This window comes from Pygocentrus nattereri, chromosome 5 (assembly GCF_015220715.1).
Source record: "Pygocentrus nattereri isolate fPygNat1 chromosome 5, fPygNat1.pri, whole genome shotgun sequence".
NCBI lineage: Eukaryota > Metazoa > Chordata > Actinopteri > Characiformes > Serrasalmidae > Pygocentrus > Pygocentrus nattereri.
Genome location: NC_051215.1, coordinates 17,291,767 through 17,318,387, shown reverse-complemented (window position 1 = coordinate 17,318,387; position 26,621 = coordinate 17,291,767). Strand labels below are relative to the sequence as shown.

Genomic DNA, 26,621 nt, shown 5'->3' with positions numbered 1-26,621 from the left:
AATTTAAGCATTGTGGACTCTGACCTGAGCACAGCTAGAGTGTAATAATAACAATAAAAGAAGAAATCAATGAAATGTTTTTTCAACATTTTGTGTTTTCTGACCAGATTTTTTACATCTAGAAATGCTTCCATTGTTAGAATAACGTTTCAATATGTGTATGTATGCGTATTTGTCTCAGCAGGAACCAGACCCTCCTCAAGTTGCTAAAAGCATGCACATTTAGTAGTTGTGAGGACATTACTCTGCTTGCCACATACATTCATCAATGAATACCTTCTCAAAATGTTTTTGTCCTGATAAATTTTAGACTATGCAGACTAACGTTGTTTTCATGCTAGCATCATATACCACAGTACACTTTTTGAAGGCTTTATCAGAAAACTAAAATAAGGGAGTAGAATTTGTTCTTTACTTGAAATTAAATTTAACCGTCTTGGGCTACAACAGGGATCTGACAAAATTTTCTGAGAAAAATTGCTTTCTAATGAAAGCTGTAACTTTTGAGAAAAGAAAAAACATTTTTCTGATGGACAGCAGACTAATACTAACATCAAATATTCATGCTTTCATCATCTTGGGGGGCCCTGTTATTGCAAAAAGCCAAATATGGACAAATGTCTCAATTTGCTCAACCTAAGAAAAAAAAAGACTTTTTTCACAAAAACTATTTATTTGAAAAAGAGAAAGCGGCCAAATATGATATTTTGGATGGTTAGGTGCACAGTCTCAAAAGTTAAGGTGCCCTATGGTTCTTGGTTTGACATACAGTTTCAGTTGTTTCTATTGTACACAAAGAATATTTTTTGGCATTCTTATTTTTAAGAGTGTAGCACATTCAAATTTATCATGCAGGAGGATAAGGAAACACCACAAACACACACATTTCAACATGTAGGTCACTGACAGGTCATGTTCAGTTGTGTCTTTTCTCTTCATAAACAGCAGTATCCCCTTCTCCAGCTCTTCTGGGGACGCTCTCTCTCTGTGTTTCTGCTTTTTTGTTTCCCCAGTGGGGCGAGGCCCTCAGCCTGAGCCATAAAAAACACAGATCTCTTCATGAAAGGGAAAAAGGGGTTCTGGGAGCAAGGTGCCGACACAGAAACCCAAGCGTAGAGGACATCGGCCGACAGCGCGGGAAATGAGAGAGAGAGAGAGAGAGAGAGAGAGAGAGAGAGAGAGAGAGAGAGAAAGAGAGAGGAAGAGAGAGAGAGAGAAACACGAAGAGGTTCATGCTTGAGTTACTTCGTCTAGTGCGGGATAGCACGATGGATTTATGGAGCTACTACCAACTGTTAAGAGAGAAGTCCACACTGCTTCAAACTGATTTATCAACTACGAGCTCTCAGGCCATTTCAAAGCAGAATTTGGTAAGAACATTCTATTCTATCCAATATTATATATAAGCATTTGATAAATACCAGATTGTGAACATATTTAGTCAGTTCTTACTAAAGCAAATCACAACTCCAGGTGATTAATGTTAACAAAAAAGAAGAGACTAAAGGCTGAGCCCCTGGGTAAAGGTCACATTGAGAATCTCCCAGTGCTGTATCCTAGTAGAAAGCAAGCATTAAACCTTTAAATGTGTATTATTCAATTATTAAACTTATTATTCAGCAACTACTATGAACTATTCAGTATTTACCATGAACAATTAACTATCTATGATGAATTATTCAGTATCTTCTATAAAACTAATTTGTAAATTCTGTAACTATGAGAGTGTGGAATTGAAGTGTAGACCCACACACAAATCCACAGAGTTAAAAGGGTTCATGTAGCTTTAAAGGTTTGACGAGCTTGTACTCAAGCTAACACTCAGCATAGTGCAGCCTATTCAACACAAGGCCTGGCTCCACTCCTCTCTTTGTGGCCAAAAATATGAGTGAATGAAGGTCATTTGTTTTTTAGTTTGAAGCTGTCCATGTATGCTGGTGGAAGTTGGCACTTGAGAAAGCCTGTCTATGCTGATTAGGAAACATCACATACTATTTGTGGTATTTTGTTTCCTCGCTGCTACAGTCATGCAAATGTTTCCATTGCTGCCAAAAGGAAACAAAGTCGCAAACCAAAAACATACAGTACTGGATCCTACATTAAGGCCTCATCTGCAAATCACAGAACAAGAGAAATCCCCCTTGATGGCGTAAATAACATTCTCTCTCCAAAAAAATTTGATCCCTGTGTTCGTGAACTGTGTAATACCAGTCAGGAACAAAAAGCCTGGCTGCCTCTTTGGGCTCTTCTCTCATTCCAAGAATAGCTAGAAGATTAACTGCAGAGACGACACACAATCGTCTCTTGTTGGGGAAACGACAAGCAGTCAGGAGCCCTGTGACCTCAAAATGGCGTCTCCTGAGTGCGCATGCAGTGTGCGCTGGATTAGCCTGTGCCCGTTGTTAGCACTACTGCTAAGCTATCTGACTCCTGAGCTGTTGAGGCTTTTAGAAACAATAAAGGAAAAAAAAAAGAAAAGGCAAAATATATAAGTCTCAAAAACACGAGTCACTGAGATTCACTGAGACCCTGCTTTTTTCACTCAGTCTACGAAAAGGTCAACGCTATAGACTCCCAGACACATCAACCCCCGAGTGCTTGAGCACTTACACACTATGGCTCATTACCATTCACTTATGTTACAGCCTGTCTCTGTCTTATTTTTATTCATAAGTGGCATGCTACACATTTTCACGGGTGGCATGCCGACCTGGAGCTTAAAGACTGAATTCCAATACACAGTAAGCATATGTGTGAGGTGTGTGTGTGTGTGTGTGTGTGTGTGTGTGGGTCTGATAATACAGACTGTGCTATTCAAGAGTTCTTCAGAATAATGACTGCTGAACACTCAGCAGCATAATGTTCACTGCCATCATACAAATCAATCATACTTGATTAGCTTGTGAACATCAAGCAGAAAAACTTCAGGTGAGCAACGGCCAAGGCACTACAGGTGTTATACTGCAGTATAACAACCATAGGCTAGGCCAGCCATAGTTTCTTCACATGGTTTGCAAGCTCTTCTTGGTTTGCTGCTGTTAGCCTTTAGCTGCTAACTCCGGTGATTGGAAATGTCTTTTTAACTTGCAGCCGGTTTGTCAAACCATGTTGATGTGATTTGTTTGGACTGGCTGTTGAGATATTGATGTGGGGAAAAAAAAAAACACACACACTCTCAGCATGCAAAGAGTGTGTGAACTATTCACTTCTCATAATATTAGAGCTGTGCTAGAGTCATTAGCTTATTTTTTTTCTCCTTCCTCTCTCTCCTTCCTCTCCTGTCTCTCCTCTCCGGAAGCCAAACCTTTTCAGTTCATTAGTAGTTCACGAAAACACTTTTTCAATTACCACCATACGCACTCGTGCATGTTAACAAATTAGGCAGGAATTCCCCGCTGTTGAGGATGGGGCAGGCTGTTTTAAGCATCAGGGTAAATGTATACATAGAGCATGGAGAAACTGATCCATTTTTGGCTGGGCTGGGACTTGCATGAGGTTAATCATATGCCTTACAGAACATTACAAAAGCAGGGAGATTGGAGAAAAGGACCAAAATGGCCAGTGGCTACAGGAATTGGGTTTCCTTGAGGCCTCTGCTGTCGGCATTGAGCACCTGGAAGCAATCGCCTGTAACTCTATTACACAGAATAACAAGCACTATTTATACCACTGATGACACTAGCTTTATTTCTGTAATGGTGGCAGGATTCAGTTGCAAATTGCTTGTGTCACTTTCCCCCCTTAACTCATAAGAAGGTGTTGCTGACCTGTCCAAGCGAATAAGAGAGAAAGAGAAAGATAAAGAGAGAGAGAGAGAGAGAGAGAGAGAAAGGAAGGCTTCAGGTACATCATGTGTATCCCTCAATGTATCATCCTTACACCTCAATGACTGAAGAGATTAGAATTACAAAAAAAACTTCAAGTTGACAAAAATCACGCCTACATACATACAAATACACCAACCATGGCAGACTGTTTTAAATCCAGCTATTTTAAAAACAAAAATAATCATACCAGTCAGAGTGTTTGTGCTTGTCCACTCATTAAAATCTGCCAATAGAGTAGTGCTATCAAGTCAATTCCAACTCCTAGCGACCATATGGATGTTTTTTTTTTCTAAATATCTTGTCTTCTGTTGGAGACGTTAAGCTTGTGATGCAAGCAAACTAAAAAAACTACAAATGGTCAGCTTTTTTAAGCTCAGATTTTTAAAATATAAAATAAATTTGACAAGCATTGAGAAATCAAAATATCTCTTGTAACTGTAACAGGAGAAGGGAAAAACATTCTTAACATAAATGTAGGTTTATGTAACAAAACATTTGGACAATTTCTTTTGGCCCATTCATCCGAAAATGTAAAGAGCAGCTGGTATTTTTTAAATGGTGTAAAAATTAAAAAAAAGTAGTTTTGTCTGAAAATGACAACATACAGAGCCATACTAAGCAACATTATAGCTCAAGCATAAATATCCACTTGTATAGTCCATACGTTCACGTACACAAATAAAGGTGCCTCCTTTGGCGTGATACCATAGAGGAACCACGATAAGAAACTTTTACTGGATGGTAAAGGAGAGGTGAGGAACCTTTTCAAAACTTTAAGAAAAGTTCTATCGCAATTAAAGATTTTTCGTAGAACTATATGTCCAAGCCAAGAACCATTTGGATACCTTTACGTTTACAGTATTTACGTATACACATCCATTTCTGAATCCTGCCATGAATAAATATAGCCTTTATAAACATAAGCCTGCAAAGAATGATCTCAAAGCCATCTCTCGGGCTGCTGCTCCACACAAAGTGGGCAGAAACAGTTTAAAAACGGCCTGTCCTTTCTCATTAGTAAATAAGAGAGTGCTGATCCAGCTCCCCATCACTACTCCCCCGGGGCCCATTTGGTCCTCTGAGGCGATTCAAAGCCCAAAGCCACTCCATCTCAGGAGAAAATTTGTCCTATTTTACGACAATCACAACACAGATACATGGGTGCTTATTTCGGTTCCAAACTCTTCAAACATATACTTAATTTTTTAAGGCTCCTGTCACACACAATATACCCATGAGATCATATATAAAAAGAAGGCAGAAAAATAAATGGTTTGCTCTATGACAAAGTACTTTTTTTTCCTCCCCTGGTTCGGAGAAAGCAGTAAGAGGAGAATCAGCCAGAGTATGAGATATAGGATTAGACGGAGGTGGCACAAAGGGTTCAAACTCCAACTGCTCTTTTGTATTGCTGATACAGTGGCCAGGTTATTGTGCACTCTTCACTCAGTGTGTCCACTCACTCACATTTGTGTGTGTGTGTATATGAATACAATTTCTACTCTGAAAACATGAATCAAACAAAATCAAAAATGAAAACATTTCAAAGAGCGCGACATCTCTCCCGACGCTGGTTTGACACATCGAGAGTAAAATGGAGTGGATTGGTGAAGAAGTGAAAATGCGCAGGATTATGTTGTGATTTTAAATGAAACGCTCGTGAAATGGGACCTATTCAAACTCATAAAGGATTACTGGGGCACTGGGACAGAGCGGAGTCCTGCAAGGCTTTAATGGCGTACTGAATGCCACCCTTTACCCACAATCCTCTGCTCTGTCTCTGATCTGGCATACAGGCACCTCATTGGCTTCAAGGCTGATTTTGGCAAAAACTTGTTCCTTCCCCGGCAACCGGTTTGGTAGCAGAGGAGGAAAATAGCACCAGCAATCAGCTGAAGGAGTGCACAGGCAACCAATCACAGAATCCCACCCAACACGAGCATCTATTATGCCTTGGTGTTACTACAGAGAGAGGGAAATGTGCAGGGAAAAAGGGGAAGAAATTAAGCGAAGAAAAGAGGAGAAAAATATATTAATCAGCACCAGTACTGTAGTGTGATTTTCTCAAGGAGGCAAATGGCCAGAGAGAGAGAGAGAGAGAGAGAGAGAGAGAGAGAGAGAGAGAGAGAGAGAGAGAGAGAGAGTGAGGGGAGGGGGATGCTGAGAGAATATCTGTAAGTAAAAAAGAGGGAAAAGAAAGAGAAGTGAATAGCGAAGTGCTATTTTCACCCCTAATGATAAAGGAGAAGTGGGAAAGTGCCTGCCGTTCCCTTCCTCAGCTCTACTGCACTGAGTAGGAGGTGTGTGTGTGTGTGTGTGTGTGTGTGTGTGTGTGTGTGTGTGTGTGTGTGCGCGCGAAGACCATGGCTCTAACGGGACTAAAATCTGCCACAGGCACAAATGTGTGCTCGTTCAGATGGCCAATTACCACAAATGAGGCAACAATTAAATAATTAGCTAAACTCCTCAGTTATTGGCTCTAATGGCAATCAAGGAAACGATTGAAGAAAAAAACTGGTGAGTAATGGTAAAAAGGCCAAATTTGAGGCGAAACAGCTTAAAGGCTCTGCCGAACGAATAGAAGAAAATTCTGTAATATTTGTAACATTTTATCAAAATATTCATAAAGGCCAAGAATTCTGTTTATCTACTTGTGAATGTGACATTTTAAGAATATGTCACATATATGTTTTAGCATCACTATGACCTTCAGTCCTGATTCTGAAGATATAAGTTCAAAATCAGACAGCAATCAATGAATAGGTGAAAACCTCAGCTCTTAGCAGAAACTTCATTATGATTACTAATTGTCACATTTTCACTAGATTCTGCTTAATTCAAATCAATAGCCAAAACCAATTAATCATTTAAAGGACTAAGATATGTATACAGTTATGATATTCAATCCGTGCACCTTTCTCCTTCACTGTTGAGTCTAATGGCTGATATGGTGATACATTTTCCCTTTTTTTCAGGGATCAGTGAAGTAGAACCAACTGACCAATCAAACGAACAATATGCTGCAGAGTGGAACAGAGAGAAACTTCATTCATTATGAGACAAAACAGCCAGTTTAAAAATACGCTGCTCACACAATTAGGTCTAAAACACGTGTGGTTCCAATTTGGAATATCTCTGGACTGGAACAAGGCAAGTGGAGCCATCGGCACTAAAAGTGAGTGTGTGTGTGTGTGTGTGTGTGTATGTGTGTGTGTGTGTGTGTGTCCTGCACATGTCTGTGGAATAGCACCTTGCTGTGACCAAAATCTCTTTGGCTCAAGGCTTTCACACCTAGGTGCAAATTGAAGCTAGTTTTGGCGGAGATTAAACAGGTCTTTTCATGTTAGGACTAGAAAACCTTTCGTTCGCCCCACGGCATGATGTATGACACATACTGCGCCTAAAACACAGAATATAAACAATAGATTATATCAGCTGTAAAGAGTTTCTCCCTTACAATCCACACTTTAAGAGGATACACACAGATTAGACACTAAGGGATAACTGGAGAAGAGGGAGGTAGACAGAAAACAGAGAGAAAGAGAGGAAAAAGAGAGGGGAGGGAGAGACAAAGAAAGAAAGAAAGAAAGAAAGAAAGAAAGAAAGAAAGAAAGAAAAAAAATTAGAGAAAAAGACTAAGAGAGACCAAGAGGGGGAACGAAAGAGTGAGCCAAAAAAGGCAGGGAGAAAGAGTGAACGAGAGAGACCTTGAGGAAAAGACAGAACGAGAAAGAATGAAAGAGAGAGAGCAATTGAGATAGAAAGAATGAGAGGAGAGAGAACAAGAGTGAAGAGACAGAAAGGGAGAGGAACTCACTCCGTGGACTCCAGCTGTTAAGAGCCAACTGTGCCCTCTAATGGCTGGTTCACATCTGAACACATATTAAATCGTAGGATATATACTTTACCCAAGTGAGGCTGTGCTCTAGCTTTTTTCACATGTTGTCTCTCTCTCTCTCTCTCTCTCTCTCTGTGTGTGTGTGTGTGTGTGTCGTGTTCACACAGTATGACTTCACTTCCTCAGGACAGACACTGTATTAAAAATGTATGTGCACTTTCCCATAACGGGGCACTGCACACGTAATACCTTGGTGTGCTTCATAAACTCTATATGTTGTTCTCAGCTAACATTATGAAAAAGTAAATGTGAAATAAAAAATGTGGAAAAAAGCTAATACTGTTTGCTTTCATAAATGATAATGTCCTAGATAGATTGCTGGTCAATTAATACGCTTAAAACAACAAATGAACAATTTGATTTTTGCCAAATGATAATTTATAAGTGTGAATGCACGCATACCTATATGTGTGCGTGTGTATGTGTTGAGAGGTTAAGAGAGTGTGATGGAGTGTGAATTTCTCAGCACTTCAGGCTGCTGAGAGATGCTCACTCTGAGGCAGTCCTCATGGGTGTTACACAACCTTAGCCATGAGAAAAAAAAGCAAAGAGAGAAAAAAAAAATAAAGACAGAAAGGCTGGTGAACTTATGACCCTATGACTTGCATTAAAGGGCCAAGTCAACAGATTCTCACGGAACCTGAGCAAAACCCTCCCTTACATTGACATCTACTGCAGATTCCAGAACATTCTTAATATTCTGCGTATTGTGCATGAATCTGCATGTGCCTCTGTGGACTGCAGTCAGGGGGTAACAGGAATTTAGGACAAGGGAGTCGTATTTATTTCAAGATATAACAATATTGTGTTATTCTGCAAAAGTCTCATCAGTGATTTTATGGAAATGTGATTAAAATTAGCTTTTGGTCTATCAACAGAAAGATTAAACAAGTATTCACAACACTTTTGGCTTGTTATTTAATGTATCTCCAAATTTGTGACTTTGAACTTGATGAACAAAAAAGTTTGTATTCACAAGAAATAAGGATATATTCAAAAAAGAGAAACGAATATTGAAAAAAAAAAATATATATACAGACAATATATTGTAAACATATAGAGCTGTGTGCTAAAGTTTGAACACCCCCAGTCAAATGACATTTTGTTGATTTTCTAAATTAACACATCTACAGAGAACTACAGACTTAAATCTTAATTTTTTCAGCAAATTTTAGTGCACAATTTGTATTTATTCACTCAGTACAACACATTAAAAAATCAATAAATAAATCAATCAATAAAAAAACAAAAAATAAACAAAATCTAAAATGTGCCATAACTTTTGCAGAGCCACATTTTATGTTACATTGGTTAAAATGTGCAAATAAACAGTAATTGTATATTCAAATGTGCAGAAGTGTGTTTGTTTATTACAGAAGAGAGTACTTATGTGAACTTCTTCTCACTTATGTATTTTCAAAAATGTAACAAAATGTCATTTGGCCAGGGCGCCAACTACATAAGCAAAGGTTAGAGTACCAAAAAAAAAAAAAAAACCATAATGCTAAAAAACGTTCATGCATATTGCACCATTGCCATTGGTTTGGCAAAGATTTGGTCTTTGATTTCATGCAACTTGTAGCAAACATGGTTAAGCTTCTCCAAGTTCTCGGGGCCAACATGACTACATATTTATACCAGATTTAGCTCCAATCAATGTGATTCGTTACAGAGCACTATATGTGTGCCACTGTCTCTCTTGATAATGGCACTCCAAATGGATCGCTGTATCCCTTTATCTTGGTAAAGAGATCAGCTGCTAAAGAGTCATAATTTTATTGCAAGTAACAAGCACACCAAAAACAACTATAACGACAGCAAACGTTAAAAAGACAATGACAAAACTAAAACTCTATTTTTAACACAGTACTTTAAATACTGTAGTTAAGCAGACACCCTTTGTCAAAATATGGCTAAACTAGCCAAAAACAGCTGAGGCAAAACTAAGCAATGAGGTGGAGAAAACTGGGCTATACGACTCATCCTCTAAACTTCATAAAGACATTGCTAACCCGCTGGAAGTTTCAGTTAGTTGTTCCATGCATTTGATCTGCCATGAGCCACTGATTTTAAATGCGTTACATGCACATAAAGTGAGTTGCCAGGTTTAGCTCATCACTTCATAGCTTAAGCTTTGTCGTCATGAGCAGACAAATGTGCAAGTGAAAACTTAATGGATCCACAACTAATACTTCCAGCTTCACAAATTCACAATGTGATCTCAGACCCATGAAAACAAAGGTAAAGAATAAGCCAGAAATCACTTAACAGTTTGACCAATCAGAACTCTTTCGTTACAAAACTCTGGTTAGACAAAACACAAATGGAATGTTTTGGGAGTAATTCAGCTCAATGTGTTTGGAGAAAGGAGGGTTGTGCATGTTTTCTCCATAAAACCATAAGGACAGTGAAGTATGGAGGTGGGAGCATCATGACATGGGACAGCTTTTCTGAACGGAACAACATACCAGGATATATCAGAGGAAAACTCAATCTCATTGGCAAAGAAACTGAATGTGGAGAGAAGTTTGATGTTTCAACCAGACAACTACAAATGCAATAAAAGCCCAGTGGATGGACCCTTATAACCTTCATTAATTGAATATAGTTTGCCAAGTGGAATGGGCCAAAACTGAACCATAATGCTGCAAAAAGGCTAATTACTTCTTAACAATTGCCAACAAGTACCTCGCAACAAAGTACTAATGATATTCAATTGTGGTTGATCTAGTTTTTTATACATACATGTATTTCTGTTTATGTTTATATGCTTATGAGTGCTTTTACACACACGTCTTTATATATATATATATATATATATATATATATGTGTGTGTGTGTGTGTGTGTGTGTGTGTGTGTATTTTATGTGGTATATTAAATAACAAATGGTATCTGAACATTTGTATATCTGTATAAATGTATATATAAAGGGTCAAATGTGTGTTGCAGTGCACAAAACAACACCTAGTTGGCAAAATATTACAACAATATCACTGCATAACTGAACTTTAGTGCCACAGTTATTACAATCATTTTGCTAAACCATTCAAACATTACTATGCAGTGAATCAGTTAGTTGTAAAGTGAATTTCCTTAAGCTGCAGGTAATCACTACATCTAATTGTGAATAAAAAATAATTTACATTAAATAGGACAATTAAATGAAGCTGTTTAATTTGGTTTTCTTAGTGGTAACTATTTCATCTGGCTGGGCAAACTAACCACCTTTGCTATAGAATTACATTGGTTGTAATGTTACAGTAGAGAAAAAAGTACATAAAGATTGAAGCTTAATAACCATATTTATGCAAGTTGAAATATCATGAAACAAGAGGAAAGATTGAAAGTATACTTGCGTGATTGTGAAAATTGTCACAGCGAAAGGAGTAGGATGTACCATTTCAGAAATGTGTAATAAAAAGATAAATAAAAAATAAACAAATACACAAATTAACCTTTAAAAGATATTCCCAAAATAGAACTCCAGCCGAGGCTGATTTGGCTAAGCATCAGACGGTTGTTTCTAAGTTAAATGGTAAACAGTAAAGCTAAATGATGTGGGGCTATGCTGAATATGGCCCGGGCACACACTGAGGCACAGCATCAAAGCACAGGGTGGGGCACTCCGAGCACCACAGAGACACAAACACACACCGTGCAGTGCTGGCAGAGGGGTATATGCTTTTGTGTGCATGTCAAGCAGAGTTTTTGGGGTGGGGGGTGGGGATTTTTGGTGGAGATGTCCTGTGGAGGACGCCCCTCTTGCTGTGCTCTTGTTCCTGCTGTCCGTGTCCCGCCAGGCTGCTGGAGGGACAGGGGGCACCCATACTGAGCCCAAAAACAGCAGGCAGAGCAAGAGAGAGAAAGAGAGAGAGACACGATGTGAACCGCTTGGGCAATACACTCACACACAAGGCCTGGAGAGACACACCGCAAAATCATAAAGAACCTCCACATTCAGATAAATCGCACACACACACACACACCCACACACACACACACACACACACACACACACACACTTAAAAGAAAACAGACTTTTAATAGAGACCAATCTGTATGCATTTGTGTATGTATTTGTGTTATAAATACAGGGAAAATGTGTCCAAATTATCTACGGTAATCAAATGTACACTAAATATGTAGCAGATAAAAACACTGTAGCATTCCATTAAACTCTAAGTGCATATCACTGTTCACACATCATTCAACTATCACGACTGCACTGTGAAAAAGAAACTGTTGAGAGAACTCAAAAATTCAAGAAAACATGATTCATTTGAGTGTTCATGAGATTTTGGAGTTTTATCAACAGCAGATTTTGTAGCCACCTTTACTGAGGTTAATTTGTGTAAATAACCTCAACATCGAGATGCCAGTAAAACATAACACTGTTTAAAGGAAAAACAGCCTACATTACATTTAAGTCTGTTTGAAGACACCAACATCCAGAATGACTTACTGTCTAACTATGTTACTGAGGTTACTCCTGTAGCATTAGGCATCTTATCCAGGGATTCTTGGTTCTGTCCCAAGCAGGGAATCAAACCTCAGTCTGCTAGGTGAACAGCAATGATGGTACTCACTACACCATCCCAACTGTTTGTCTTTGGTTAACGGCAAGAACTTCTTATTTATTAAATATTTCTTGAGAAGACGTGTGTGTGATAATAAAAACAACACCATATGGTCTTTTGCTTGCAGTTTGTACAGCACCACAGGTAACACCTCTGCCCTCCACTCAGGACACTGAGGTTGGATTCCCTGCCCAGGCAAGCACATCATATTGTACCAATAAGCATCCATGAGTAAGACTCTTAATGCTACTTTAGCTTACCTCCCTCACATGATTAGAATGAAAGCCTTTTTTAAATGCCAGCCTAATGCTGGACAAACAAACAAATTCAGTAGCTTAAACAAATTAACATTAATAATGATGACTACAAAAACCAGCTGTTGAGAAAACAAAAAAAAGTGTAAATGCATTCATATTGCCTTTAAATGTTAAGCTCTCTTAACATTTTTTCTTACAGTGTATATGACTTATGTTATGTTTTCTTACAGTGTATATGACTATGTTAGTTTCATAGCAGTTACAAACGTTACATGGTTAAAGCAGTTAAAAGTCTCATTACTGTGAGAGGTCAAGACATGTAAGTATGCATTCAACAATAAAAGAGTGCTGTGGTATTTACATTTACAGCATTTAGCAGACGCTCTTATCCAGAGAAGAAGTGCTTTGTCAATCTAGAGAAAGTATCTTTGCTAGTTACCAATAGCTTAGAGAAAAAGACAGTCCTGAGCTCAGATACTGCTAGAAATAAAATGTCACTGCAGACACAGAGAGAAAAAGAAACAGAGTTGAACACAGAACTCTGTGCCATTCAATGCAATACAATAACAATAAGATACAATACAATAAACTACAATACAGAGTGCAGTACAATAAAATAAGTGCAGTGGTAGAGTGTAGTAGATTCATAGTACATAGTACATAGTACATTTATTAAAGGATGCAACTGTTCAGTAAAAGCTGTGAGTACAGTTTGGTGGATGATTTTCCAGGGGACAATACAGATTTTATAAATATAAGCACACTTGAATTGTTAAACTATCTTTTACGTGTATCACAAGCAGCAGAATGTTACAAATATAGCTGTTTTAAAACACATTTAACCCTTGAATACAGGAGCAAAAAAGCATTTATTTCTGTTGTTTGATCTACTCTTCTCTTTTAACAGCATGTCTGTTCACAAGACTGTTGTCTCATTTATATTGATATGTAAAGAATGGGACTGAACAAAGCGGAAAATTTTTTGATTGTGTTACCTTATCGTTTTTGTGTTACTTTTTGAGCAACCAATCACTGAAATACACTTCACACTTAAGTGGCCTTATTTGTTACTCTGATGAAGCAAATAAATAACAAATGTTTCCATAGTGATGTGACCTGTGTTCTGAGCATATGTGTATGCTTGCTCGAAACTATCACAGTGCATCCAACAATACAGGCAGCATGTAGCTTCTTTCATACAGTGATAGAGAAAACATATTGTTCCATTTTACTACAACCGACATGGATGCACAGTAATCACTCTGGGGAACATTTTACTGAGCTAAAGGGGATAGGGATGCTGAATAAAGTGCCAATAAGATGGTAACACATGGTTAAACTCTGAAGAACTGTAGTCAGTTTCAAACTTTCATTATTCACTCTCAAACAACAAAATGTATATATTCATTTTATAGTAGTTACAGAATACTTTGCAATATGAGCAATGCACATTCAAGGAGAAATCCTTCACTTTTACTTTTGTAAATAGTACTGTTATGAGCATTTTATATACAGTAAGAAGATACACGTAGGTTCATTGGTCATATGGTTTGTGTTGTAGACGTCGCAATCCCTGGTTTCTATCATCACCGCTGTAATGAAAAATTAGCATCAACAAGTTTTTCTACAACGAACTACACTGCAAACCACTCTGAATGTCTTGTTGAAATGTTTCATCATTTCTTTGTCTTGAGTCTAGACAGTGGGATTTGAGACGGTTTCTTTGTGCTAAGGAAAAGAGCAAATGTGATTGGTTTGAAAAGGGTTTGATTGACAGAATTAAATCCTACTGTATTTTTGCTCCTAGTTCAAATTCGAAAAAAAAAAACAGGAGGCCGTGATTTTGAAAGCTGCTCCACTTTGCATAAAGCTGATTCAGAGTGCAGGTACAGTCACCTGGAAACCCAAAACAGACATTTCTATTGACTTATGCACACACGCACACGCACACACACACACACACACACACACACACACACACACACAGTTGCGTGCTTCCTCTCATGTCTTCCGACCCCTATTCTCATTTTTTGGGTGGCTGCTGCAGGCACACAGTGCGGAAACAGCATGGATGACTGAGCCTGAAAAAATAATATTTATCTAAAAGATTAAAATGTTACTGTGGAAGATTCCATCTCTGCTGCAGGCTCAGGTTACTGCATGCTTCAGCCTTAACATACACCACCATCACCCCTAACCCGTTACACACCATTTCAACGCTGCCTCACACACTCACCCAAAAGGAATGCAGCTCACAAAGCACAACAGAACACACATACACACATGCGTTTTTTCACACAAACACAAAAATGCAGAGATCAAAAACAGACATCAGTTCAACACACACACACACACACACACACACACACCCACACACACACACACACACACACACACACACACACACACAAACACACACACATAACCTCCATTACCAGCACATTAATAAACTTTTGAAACCTAAGTATAGTACATCAATATAGTTCAATTTCTATAATACGTTTAAAGGGGAATTCCAACAATGTTTCAAAATGTCTGGATATGTCTATGATTCAGATGTAAACAAAGTCATTCAGAGTGGTTTGATGTGAAACGGTTCTTTGTAGAAAAAACATATGAACTCAAATTGTGATAGTGTCCACGGGTCATAATGTCATAGCTATTTTATTTATTATGTAAAATGACCTACATCTACCTTCAGTGCTTTCACATGCAATGTTGATGATGGTAAAATAGTGGGAAACCCGGGGAAAAAAAAGGCCAAACCTTTTTGCAAACTATCTTAAAACAATGTCTATTGGGTTATCCATTATAAAAAGGAATTCCAATTATTAAGATGTAAACAAAGACATACAGAGTGGTTTGATGCAAAATGGTTAATTCTAGAGAAACTCTGGACTCTTTTTCCAGACTCTTTTCTTTACAGTGCTTATGATAGGAACCAGGGGTCACGATGTCTAACACAAACATAGCCATTTTATTTTTCTATCTTATACAACCAGTGAGCCTACACACGCCTCCTCAGTTTTTATCTGTAATGTTGATTATAATAAATGAGTGATAAAGCAAGAAGAAAGTTCTTGTTGGGGACTACTTTGCCTTGCAACACCCTGAACGTACTTCTTTGCCATGAATGGATTTTTAAAATGTGTTTTAGCCCAAAACCTTCGTATAACCATCATAAAACAATGTTCATGCATCAGGCAGCATATCTGTAATCATTTCATGCAATAATTTTTGACTAAAGTTTTGACATGGTAAGATGATCTAGAATTTGGTATGCAATTATTTATTTTATTGTTTATAGATTTTAAAACATTAGGTCATGAAAAGCTACAAATAATTACCTTTCTCCTGGGGAACTTATTTAAGGTACATAACTGGACCTTAAAACCACTGTTGTACCCCCGAGGTCACATTTACAATTTTTTGTGACACTGTGCATACAGATAATATTTTTTATAAGGTATGTTCTTAAATATAGCATTTTCAACATGGAAGTACTTACAAAACCCAAAAAGCTGTAAGGTTTAACATTTAAAAAATGAGTATTAATAGCTGTTTATATTATACTGCAACATGAATTTATAATATGATGAGTCCTACTATAAGTACTATTATAAAATGATTAAAATAAAAATGATTCTGTTTATTAATTGCATTACTGCATATAAACTGCCCGCTCTATAGCGTCACAACAAAATACAGTGCAAATAAATTCAAATAATAGCACATAAATAATAATGCAAATAAATGCATAAATCAATGCTTTTGAACGTGTGTATGATTAATCCTTAGGCTTAATTGTAAATTAAACTATAAATTTGCTGGGGAAAAAGAGAAAAAAAATTGAATTGCTTGGATTGTTTGAGTTTAAATATGGTGAGTGGGTGTCACTGGCGCAGCAGAGAACAATTCATTATCATCGTATTAGCATTCCTTTGCATTATGTGCACAGGCAGAGCTACTCTGAAGTATGACTAATTAGTTTATCTAGGCAATATGGTGCTAGAATACACACGGGATGTCTCCTAACCCCGCACAACAGCAGAGGAATCAGCAAACACAGCAGAGTGGCTATGTGCGGCTGATTGGGCTCATTTTACATATTCAGCCTTACTAATGCGCCACTGAGTAATGTGCTGAAATAGCTTTATACAAAATAATTCGGTACCATACATCAGACAGCTCTGTTTGGGATACTCATTGTTTCACTATTTCATCATCATCCTCATAGAAATTTAATAGGGTCTGCTGTACTGGTCAGCAATGAGAACATTTCAGGGAGTTACAGCTGAAAAGAAAACACTTTAGTGAAAAGTTGAACAAAACTAATGTGATGCTCTTCCCTTGCCTTACAGAAAGTAGACTGCACAATCTGGCCAAAACAGGAATAATTCAATTAAATACAAGCTGTGATTCCTATAATCAAATATGCATTAAAGCAATAATGTGGAACTCTGGAATGTTGACCCAAATAATGCAAATTTGGATGAATTACACATGATGGACTGGAGATACTGATAAAAGCCAACAATACAATATTTGCCAGAAAGTTAATGAACAGCTCAAGCACTACTACTCTAGAGTCTTGCCACAAGTCTTTGAGTGATTGCATAGACCTTTTGGTCCCCTAAAGAACCATGACTAAAAAAGATTTGTAACTTAAAAGAAACCTTTAAAGGTTTAAAAATCTTCAAACAATGTAAACATTTTATATCAGTTCAAGAAAATTTTAAACACCTTTTCAAACATTGTTCTCCAATGAACAACTCCTAAAAGTTCTATTTTTAGGGAAACAAAAGGATATTTTGCCACTCTTTGTTTTAAACGTGTATGCACTGAAGTGTAAGTGTATTTACATTGTTTATACCTTTTTGGTTTTGTTATTTAAATAAATTCAATTAAAATCGAAAAGCATGTTGTTGTTGTCAGAAGAAAACCTTGTATCGCCATTTTTGATGTTTTTTAGTTTTTGACATAATTTGAAAATACCTGTTACCCTTTACATTGTGCGTCAATTTCATGATGAATGGACTGAAAGAAATGCCCCAAAATGACTTGGACAAAATGTCTGGTTTCATTGACTTGCATTAAAAGTAAAGTATGTTTTTTCCTTCTCCTGCAAAGTTATGATTTTGGAGATATGAGCTATTCTTCCGACAACAGCGATATGCACTGCAGTAAACAGTCAAAATAAAACTAAAAACAAACTGTATAACAACAGCTATGTTGCTATGTGGAATACATGTGTTATTGTGGATATCCTGCTCATTATCTATCAATATGAATGTCATTCAAAGTCAATATCACACCATCTCACACCAATTAGTATACCTGTATAGACTAGCACTACTTACATGAAGAACCTGGTTCCTCAAAAGACCCACAGAAACTCAACTGAAACTGTGGTTGGTTAGGATGCTTACAGCACACATGAAAAAAAAGACCTGATTAGATTGGTCAGGGTCTTATTTGCATATTGCAGCCTTTTACAGTGTTAGTATTACAAAGGTCAGTATCTTGAAAGCAATTAACAACCAATACATTGTGCAGCCACAACACACACATATAATCTCCCTGTCTCACACACACACACACACACACACACACACAGAGAGAGCAATCTCTCAGCACTCAAGAAAGCCTCATAAATCAACACTTTCTTCTGGAAAACAGCTCAAACAAGGCTATAGCATCAGCCCCTCATCAATATTGATGTGTGTATGTGTGTGTGTTTGTGTGTGTGTTTAATCGGTCTGTGTTGGGCTGTGATTAGAGCTCCATTACAAGCTTAGGGAGGAGCATGGCTGACTGCAGTGAGGAACTAAAGGCGCCCTGCTGACGCTCACTTTAATAGGTGAGGATGTGTTTCTAAAACAATCTGAACACAGGAGATCAGGCTGGAAGCAAATTGTGGGATACAGCTAGAGACTACAGATTACAACAAATGTCTAATACTGGCACAACTAACCCACTTTGAAATTATTATTCAGTCATAAATCTTAGGAGTTGCTATATAATTTCTACATATTCTTTTTTAATTTTCTTTAAAATTATGAGCTTCACTGTGGAAACAAAACTTTGCATCTTCCAAATGCTAAATTTACCAAAGGAAAAATATTTTTTATAAGTAATTTAGGATGATTTTTATTGCCTTTTTTAACAGCGTTAAAAGTGTTCACATAATAAACAGGGCAGCTGACAACTATAAATAACTAAGTGACTAAGTAATAAAAGAAATTAATTAATAGCTGAGATGTAAGATTTTGATATGAAAAAATGAAATGATATGATGTAACATTCTGTAAGAGAAACTGAGTTGTGGGATTCATATAGACACTTAGAGCTTAAAGGATTAATATTATTGTTCCTTTTTTCCTGTTGAGAGACTGTGTTTTGCTCTGAAAGTCCTGTTCCTATTAACCAGGGGTTCCCTATCCAAGTCTTGGGTATTACTTTTGTGTTTTCACTCCTCTAAGAAACCTCTTAAACCATCAATGTCCATCAAAACACATATGTATGTATATTTACATGTTAGCTGTTTCTAATTCAGTAGAGTATCAGTAATACAGTAGACCTTCCTTGAAGCCCCTCTTTGCTGATGTTGCTTCCAGAAGTAGTCTTTCCTGGAAGTCCTGGAAGTCTTTCAACAGAGTGAATCAACAGAGGACAGGCACTTCAGCATTTAACTGCATTTACCGACCCTGCTTGGTGAGTTTGCGTGGTCTACCACTTTGTGGTTAAGCTGCTATGGTTCCTAGATGCTTCCATTTCACAATAATAGCACTTACAGTTGACAGTGGCAGATCTAGCAGGACAGGAAATTCACAAACTGACTTGTGGCGGAGAGGTATCCCATGACAGTGCCATGTTTAAAGTCACTGAGCCCATCAATATGATCCATTTTACTTCCAGTGTTTGTCTTTCGAAATTGCAAGGCTATGTGCCTAATTTTATTCACCTGTTAGCAATGGGTGTGGTTAAAACACCTGAACTCAATAATTAGCAGGAGTGTCCATTTGTCCACTTTTGTCCATATAGTGCGTATATGACATAGCAAAACAGTGTGTGTGTGTGTGTGTGTGTGTGTGTGTATATATATATATATCCATCCATCCATCCATCCATTATCTTCCGCTTGTCCGGGGTTCGGGTCGCGGGGGCAGCATCCTAAGCAATGAAGCCCAGACCTCCCTTTCCCCAGCCACTTCCACCAGCTCTCCAAGGGGGATTCCGAGGCGCTCCCAGGCCAGCTGGGCGATATAGTCGCGCCAGCGTGTCCTGGGTCTTCCCCGGGGTCTCCTCCCAGGTGGACTCGCCTGTGACACCTCCCGAGGGAGGCGTCCAGGAGGCATCCTAACCAGATGCCCGAACCACCTCAGCTGGCTCCTCTCGACGTGAAGAAGCAGCGGCTCTACTCCGAGTCCCTCCCGGATGACTTCTCACCCTATCTCTAAGGGAGAGTCCAGACACCCTGCGGAGGAAACTCATTTCGGCCGCTTGTATTCGCGATCTTATTCTTTCGGTCATTACCCAAAGCTCATGACCATAGGTGAGGGTGGGAACGTAGATCGACCGGTAAATCGAGAGCCTTGCCTTATGGCTCAGCTCTTTCTTTACCACAACAGACCGGTAAAGAGCCCGCATCACTGCTGACCCAGCACCAATCCGCCTGTCAATCTCCCGCTCCCTTGTACCATCACTCGTGAACAAGACCCCGAGATACTTGAACTCCTCCACTTGAGGCAAGAGCCTATCCCCGACCCAGAGAGGGCTCTCCACCCTTTTCCGCCTGAGAACCATGGTCTCGGATTTAGAGGTACTGATTCTCATCCCAGCCGCTTCACACTCGGCTGCAAACCGATCCAGCGAAAGCTGAAGTTCGCGGCCTGATGTCCCCAATAGGACCACATCATCTGCAAACAGCAGTGATGTGACCCTGAGGTCACCAAACCGGACACCCTCCATCCCTTGACTGCGCCTAGAAATTCTATCCATAAAAATTATGAATAGAATCGGTGACAAAGGGCAGCCCTGACGGAGTCCAACTCTCACTGGGAACGAGTCTGACTTACTGCCGGCTATGCGAACCAAACTCCAGCTTTGTTTGTACAGGGCCTGAATGGCTCGTAGCAAAGAGCCATGTACCCCGTACTCCCGAAGCACCTCCCACAGAATACCCCGGGGAACACAGTCGAATGCCTTCTCCAGATCCACAAAGCACATGTGGACTGGTTGGGCAAACTCCCATGAACCCTCCAGAATCCTGGAGAGGGTGAAGAGTTGGTCCAGTGTTCCACGACCAGGGCGGAACCCGCACTGTTCCTCCTGGATCCGAGGTTCGACTATAAGCCGGACTCTCTTCTCCAGTACCCCTGCATAGACCTTGCCAGGGAGGCTGAGGAGTGTGATTCCCCTGTAGTTGGAACACACCCTCCGGTCCCCTTTTTTAAAAAGAGGCACCACCACCCCAGTCTGCCAATCCAGTGGCACCGCCCCCGATGTCCATGCAATGTTGAAAAGGCGTGTCAGCCAAGACAGCCCCACAACATCCAGAGCCTTGAGGAACTCAGGGCGGATCTCATCCACCCCTGGAGCCTTGCCACCAAGGAGCTTCTTAACTACCTTAGCGACTTCGGCCTCAGTAATGGACAAGCCTATTCCCATGTCCCCAGACTCAGCCTCCTCACTGGAGAACGTGTCGGTGGGATTGAGAAGGTCCTCAAATTATTCCTTCCACCGCCCAATGACGTCTTCAGTCGAAGTCAGCAGCACACCATCTCCACTATATACAGTGCTAGTGGCACACTGCTTTCCCCTTCTGAGTCGCCTGACGGTTTGCCAGAATCTTTTCGGAGCCGACTTAAAGTCAGTTTCCAAGGCCTCACCAAACTCCTCCCATACATGGGTTTTTGCCTTGGCAACAACTGAAGCCGCAGATCGCTTGGCCTGTCGATACCTGCCAGCTGCCTCTGGTGTCCCACAGGCCAACCATGCCCGGTAGGACTCCTTCTTCAGCTTGACGGCATCTTTCACCTGGGGTGTCCACCACCGGGTTCGAGGATTACCGCCCCGACAGGCACCAACTACCTTACGGCCACAGCTACAGTCAGCCGCTTCAGCAATGGAGGAACGGAACATGGCCCATTCTGAGTCAATGTCCCCCACCTCCCCCGATATCTGGTCAAAGTTCTGACGGAGGTGTGAGTTGAAGATCAATCTGACAGGTTCTTCTGCTAGACGTTCCCAGCAAACCCTCACTATGCGTTTGGGCTTGCCTGGTCTGACCGGCATCTTCCCCCACCACCTGATCCAACTCACCACCAGGTGGTGATCAGTTGACAGCTCAGCTCCTCTCTTTACCCGAGTGTCCAAAACACATGGCCGCAAGTCCGATGACACGACTACAAAGTCAATCATTGAACTGCGGCCTAGGGTGTCCTGGTGCCATGTGCACTTATGGACATCCTTGTGTTCAAACATGGTGTTCGTGATGGACAAACTGTGGTTTGCGCAGAAGTCCAAAAACTGAACACCACTCGGGTTCAGATCAGAGAGGCCATTCCTCCCAATCACACCCCTCCAGGTCTCACTGTCATTGCCCACGTGAGCGTTGAAGTCCCCCAGTAGGACAATAGAGTCTCCAGGAGGAGCACTTTCAAGCACCCTTCCCAAGGACTCTAAGAAGGCTGGTTACTCTGAACTGCTGTTCGGTGCATAAGCACAGACAACAGTCAGGACCCGTTCCCCAACCCGAAGGCGTAGGGAAGCTACCCTCTCGTCCACCGGAGAAAACCCCAACATACAGGCACCAAGTCGAGGGGCTATGAGAAAGCCCACACCTGCCCGCCGCCTCTCACCATGGGCAACTCCAGAAAAGAATAAAGTCCAGCCCCTCTCAAGGAGATTGGACCCAGAGCCCAAGCTGTGTGTTGAGGTGAGCCCAACTATATCTAGCCGGTATCTCTCAACCTCGCGCACCAACTCAGGCTCCTTCCCCACCAGTGAGGTAACGTTCCAAGTTCCAAAAGCCAGTTTCAGCAACCGAGGATCAGAACGCCAAGGCCCACGCCTTCGGACACTGCCCGATCCACAACGCACCGAACCCCTACTACTGCCCCTCCCATTGGTGGTGGGTCGATGGGAGGGGGGACACATGTAACTCCTTCGGGCTGGGCCCGGCCGGGCACCATGAGTAAATGCCCGGCCACCAGACGCTCGCTGACGAGCCCCTCCCCCAGGCCTGGCTCCAGGGTGGGGCCCCGGTAACCCTGTTCCGGGCAGGGTACACAAGTCCTGTTTTTGTGTCTTCATAGGGGTTATTATGGATCACACTTTGTCTGACCAGTTTGTCATGGGAGACCCTACCAGGAGCTTTTGCTCCAGACAACATTATATATACATATATATATATATAAACATAGTAGAATAGAATAGAATAATTTGATGGCCCTTTTGGTACTTCAATTCTAGCTGAAAATTTGTTATTTAGTTAGTTATTTTCAGTGTAGCAAATGGTGTGCCTCAATGTGAAAGCTGTACCCAAGGTTGGACAGGCCTTGTTAGCACTTGTATACAAAGCCTCCTCTTCCGTCACTAATTCTAGATGGTCTGAGACAGCTGTACCAACATATCATAACTTACTGACGTGACCATTTCATTTTACATTTAGTTACAGATGCCGCAGCATGTTACCATTCATTTTTATTTTAATAAAAATTTTATTTATTTTTTGCAACACGTGATGAACTGTGGTTAACTGATAATCTCAATGGATACACTAGCTGAAGCTGCATTCAAAGCATCCTACAAAATTGAACAGCATTCATTGGTTACGTCCTAAGCATTAAGATGGAGCTACAAATTGCATGATCATCCTGTTCTAGCATATCTAATAGGGCTCATTAAGGTCACAATTAGAGAGCAGTGTTTAAAGCTTCCTGGGAACTAAAATCTTAAACTTAATTCTGAACTAAAAGGAATTTAAGCTTGGATGCAAAATTTAAAACTAATAATGTTTCTTGCTTGAATTAAGTGCAGAACCCAGAACGTGTGACCTTATTTGGTAGAAGTGAGTGAAATTGGCCCAGCTTTATCCTCACTCTGCTCTGGCTGATGTTAGCAGTCTCTTTTGTTTTCCCAGCAGCAGAGAGAAGGCCCACAGGTCCAGCTCATCTGATAGCAAGCAAAGCATTGCTTTCTGCTGTATATTTAGAGCTGACAGATTGGTGTGTACATTTACAGAGTTTTTCCTCTGACTTGCACAACCTTTTCTCTTCTCTCCTGCTTTCGGCAGGTGCTGTAATGAGGCCTGTGGAGAGAGGGGGGGCTTCTCCAGAGAGAGGGAAGTTACAAACCAGACCGGGATGCTAAAAGTGGAGAAATGCGAGTATTTTCAGTAAGTGAGGGGGTGTGCGTGTGTATAAATTGCATGTGTTCCCTTGTTACATCACACAGTTTAGCAGTAAACACTACTGCATAGCATAACTTTTAAACACTTAGTGTGATTTATTTTTGTGATTTATTCAGACAGCAAGACATTAATTCCAAGTAAGTGGTGTGCAAGTATAAATGATGATACCTTGCACACCAAGAGCAAAATTTTTCAGACAACAAAAATGTGAAATTTTAATCACACTTTTTTCAATTTTCTATGAATTTTCACAGGTGACATAAACTCACTTGACAAATCTGTCTTTAGTGTTAACATGTGGACGACCAATCTCATAGTTCTCCTTTTCGCCTTTCCAAAATGAAGCTTTTGGGAGGAGCGAAGGATATCATCGTCACTTCAGGACAGTCTACTTTTTATCCTTTATTGCAAAACACAAGCAACGTTTTATTCTGAAAAAGATATATTTATTTCTACAACTTTCAAATATAAAAAATAAATATCACAAACCTGTGTAGCACACCTGAACTCAGTAATGATTTGCTTATGATAATAATAATAATAATAATAATAATAATAATAATAATAATAGGCAATACTACTACTACTAATAATAGTAATAACTACTACTAAGCAAAATGGCCACCTAACATGGCCAACTACCATTTTTGTATTGAGAAAGAAAAGCCCATAACAGTTTGTCAGAGTAAATGAACTGCAACTGTCCTACCCTGCATGTGCTGTAGGATGATGACCCAGAAACCTCAAACAAGTAACTGTGATTTAGAAAGAATATACTCACATTCTCTGAATGATCTAAGCTCTCTGCTTCAGCACAGCCAGGAATTAGCTTTTCTTTTGTGTTTTTCTGAGGGGGACTCCAGCAGGGAAACTCAGCCTTCATCTCCTAGTGTCCTGCCATTTCCCAGAGTCTGCGGACGGTGGCCATTTTGTGCAGAAGACAGAGCAGCAGCTTCAACTAAGCTTCACTAACACACTGGAATTGGCTCATAACACACTGGAAATGGTTCAATGTGGACACATTAAGCACTGATGTCTGGTTCTTTAGCCACTATTGTGAACAATACTAACTCTAAGTTTAGAATTACTCATCAAATCACTCTGAATTACTTTGCTTACATCTTAATGATTAAATGATGCAAAGACGTTTAGAATAACTGGTTAAACTCACCTTAAAGTAATCTCTAAGACTTGCGTATGCTATATGACATACTGTTATCTGATTAACTGACAGAAGTACACTGCATAGATTAAAAACAGCAACCGCTCTGGGCTTCAGCCATTTTTTAGATGAAGACTATGAAAGCAAACCTTGAACAGCAAACATCTTAACCAGCCCAGTGTATCCTGCCTTTTAACCTAATATTCAGCATGTGTTCTCACGGATCAACTCAAACTCCCTTTACAAGATTTCTTGGCAATTCAATCAAGATCTCACAGACAAGATTAAGGGTCCAAATCATCATCTACCTGCACAGCACAGCTCAGTCAGATTAGTTTATTACACAAAAAACACAAACAAACAAATACAACTGCTACATAATGTATCTTTTATAAGATATTCTGCCACTTCTGCCTATTCTAGCCACTTTCATTTGGAAACATCTACATTGCAGGGCTGCATGATAAACTGAAAGGGATAAGACTGAATTAGAAAGTGCAGAATCATTTAATAGTGCTAACTTTAGCATCCTTTAGTAGTAAGTTCAAACATTGAGCAGGGCATTTTTCCTCTCTACTGAAACCAGTCATTGGTGATTTCCATACCAGCTACTTTACAGCATGGCTACATGTTACAGCAGGTCAGCAAAGTGCAACATACACAGCAATCAAGCATTTTGCCTGATCTGGTCATAACTCTACAGTGATCCCTCTGCCATTAGCTCCTCAACAAACTCCCACTGGTAATGACCCTCACATAGAACACCCTCAGAAAAAAGAGGAATGGGGAGAAGTTAGATGATGGGGTATTCAGTTATATACTACTATTCAGACATTTGGCACTGATCATTTCAATAATGGAAAAACAACTTCACAGAATGCAATGCAATGACTTAAATGTGCTAATCCTGTGCAACTTTGTAGCTTTCTAATAGTTTTGTGTGAAGAAAGTGAAGAATCACTTGATTTGTCCATAATGACAAACAGAGCTTTAGATGAATCTAAAATGACTGAAAGAAATCAAATAAAGCTCAAATAAAACCGATATCCAGAATCCATCATAATTCAAAAGTGACGATTAAATTCTGAGGCAGAAATCTTATGATAATTTGCATCACAGGGCTAATTATCAGTGTCAGGTGCAAGAGCATGCAGTTAAGCAAGACAGTGCAGGTGGTAGCAGAACAACACTATGTTGCCAAAAGTATTTGCTCGTCTGCCTTCACATGCATATGAACTTAAGTGACATTCCATTCTTAATCCATAGGGTTTAATATGTTGTTGGCCCATCCTTTTCAGATATAACAGATTCTACTCTTCTGAGAAGACTATCCACAAGGTTAAGGTGTGTTTATGGTAATTTTTGCCAATTCTTCCAGAAGTGCACTTGTGAGGTCAGACACTGATGTTGGACGAGAAGGCCTGGATCACAGTCTCCGCTCTAATTCATCCCAAAGGTGCTCTATCAGGTTGAAGTCAGGAC

General features: G+C 39.8%; 1 protein-coding gene and 1 long non-coding RNA gene across 4 annotated transcripts in view; one reads left to right on the top strand and one right to left on the bottom strand.

The window, feature by feature from the left end:
* The window catches only part of tenm3 (teneurin transmembrane protein 3), a 628,014-nt gene that overhangs the window by 459,475 nt on the left and 141,918 nt on the right, over positions 1-26,621 (bottom strand). The window lies entirely within an intron of this gene.
* LOC108434117 lies at positions 1,120-26,621 on the top strand. Of its 3 annotated transcripts, none has more exons than XR_005130318.1 (4): positions 1,120-1,370; positions 19,182-19,275; positions 23,861-23,962; positions 24,830-26,621. It is a non-coding gene; the product is annotated as an uncharacterized LOC108434117 (long non-coding RNA). The 3 variants fall into 3 exon arrangements; XR_005130317.1 differs by having other exon boundaries at positions 19,179-19,275; XR_001858340.2 differs by lacking the exon at positions 19,182-19,275.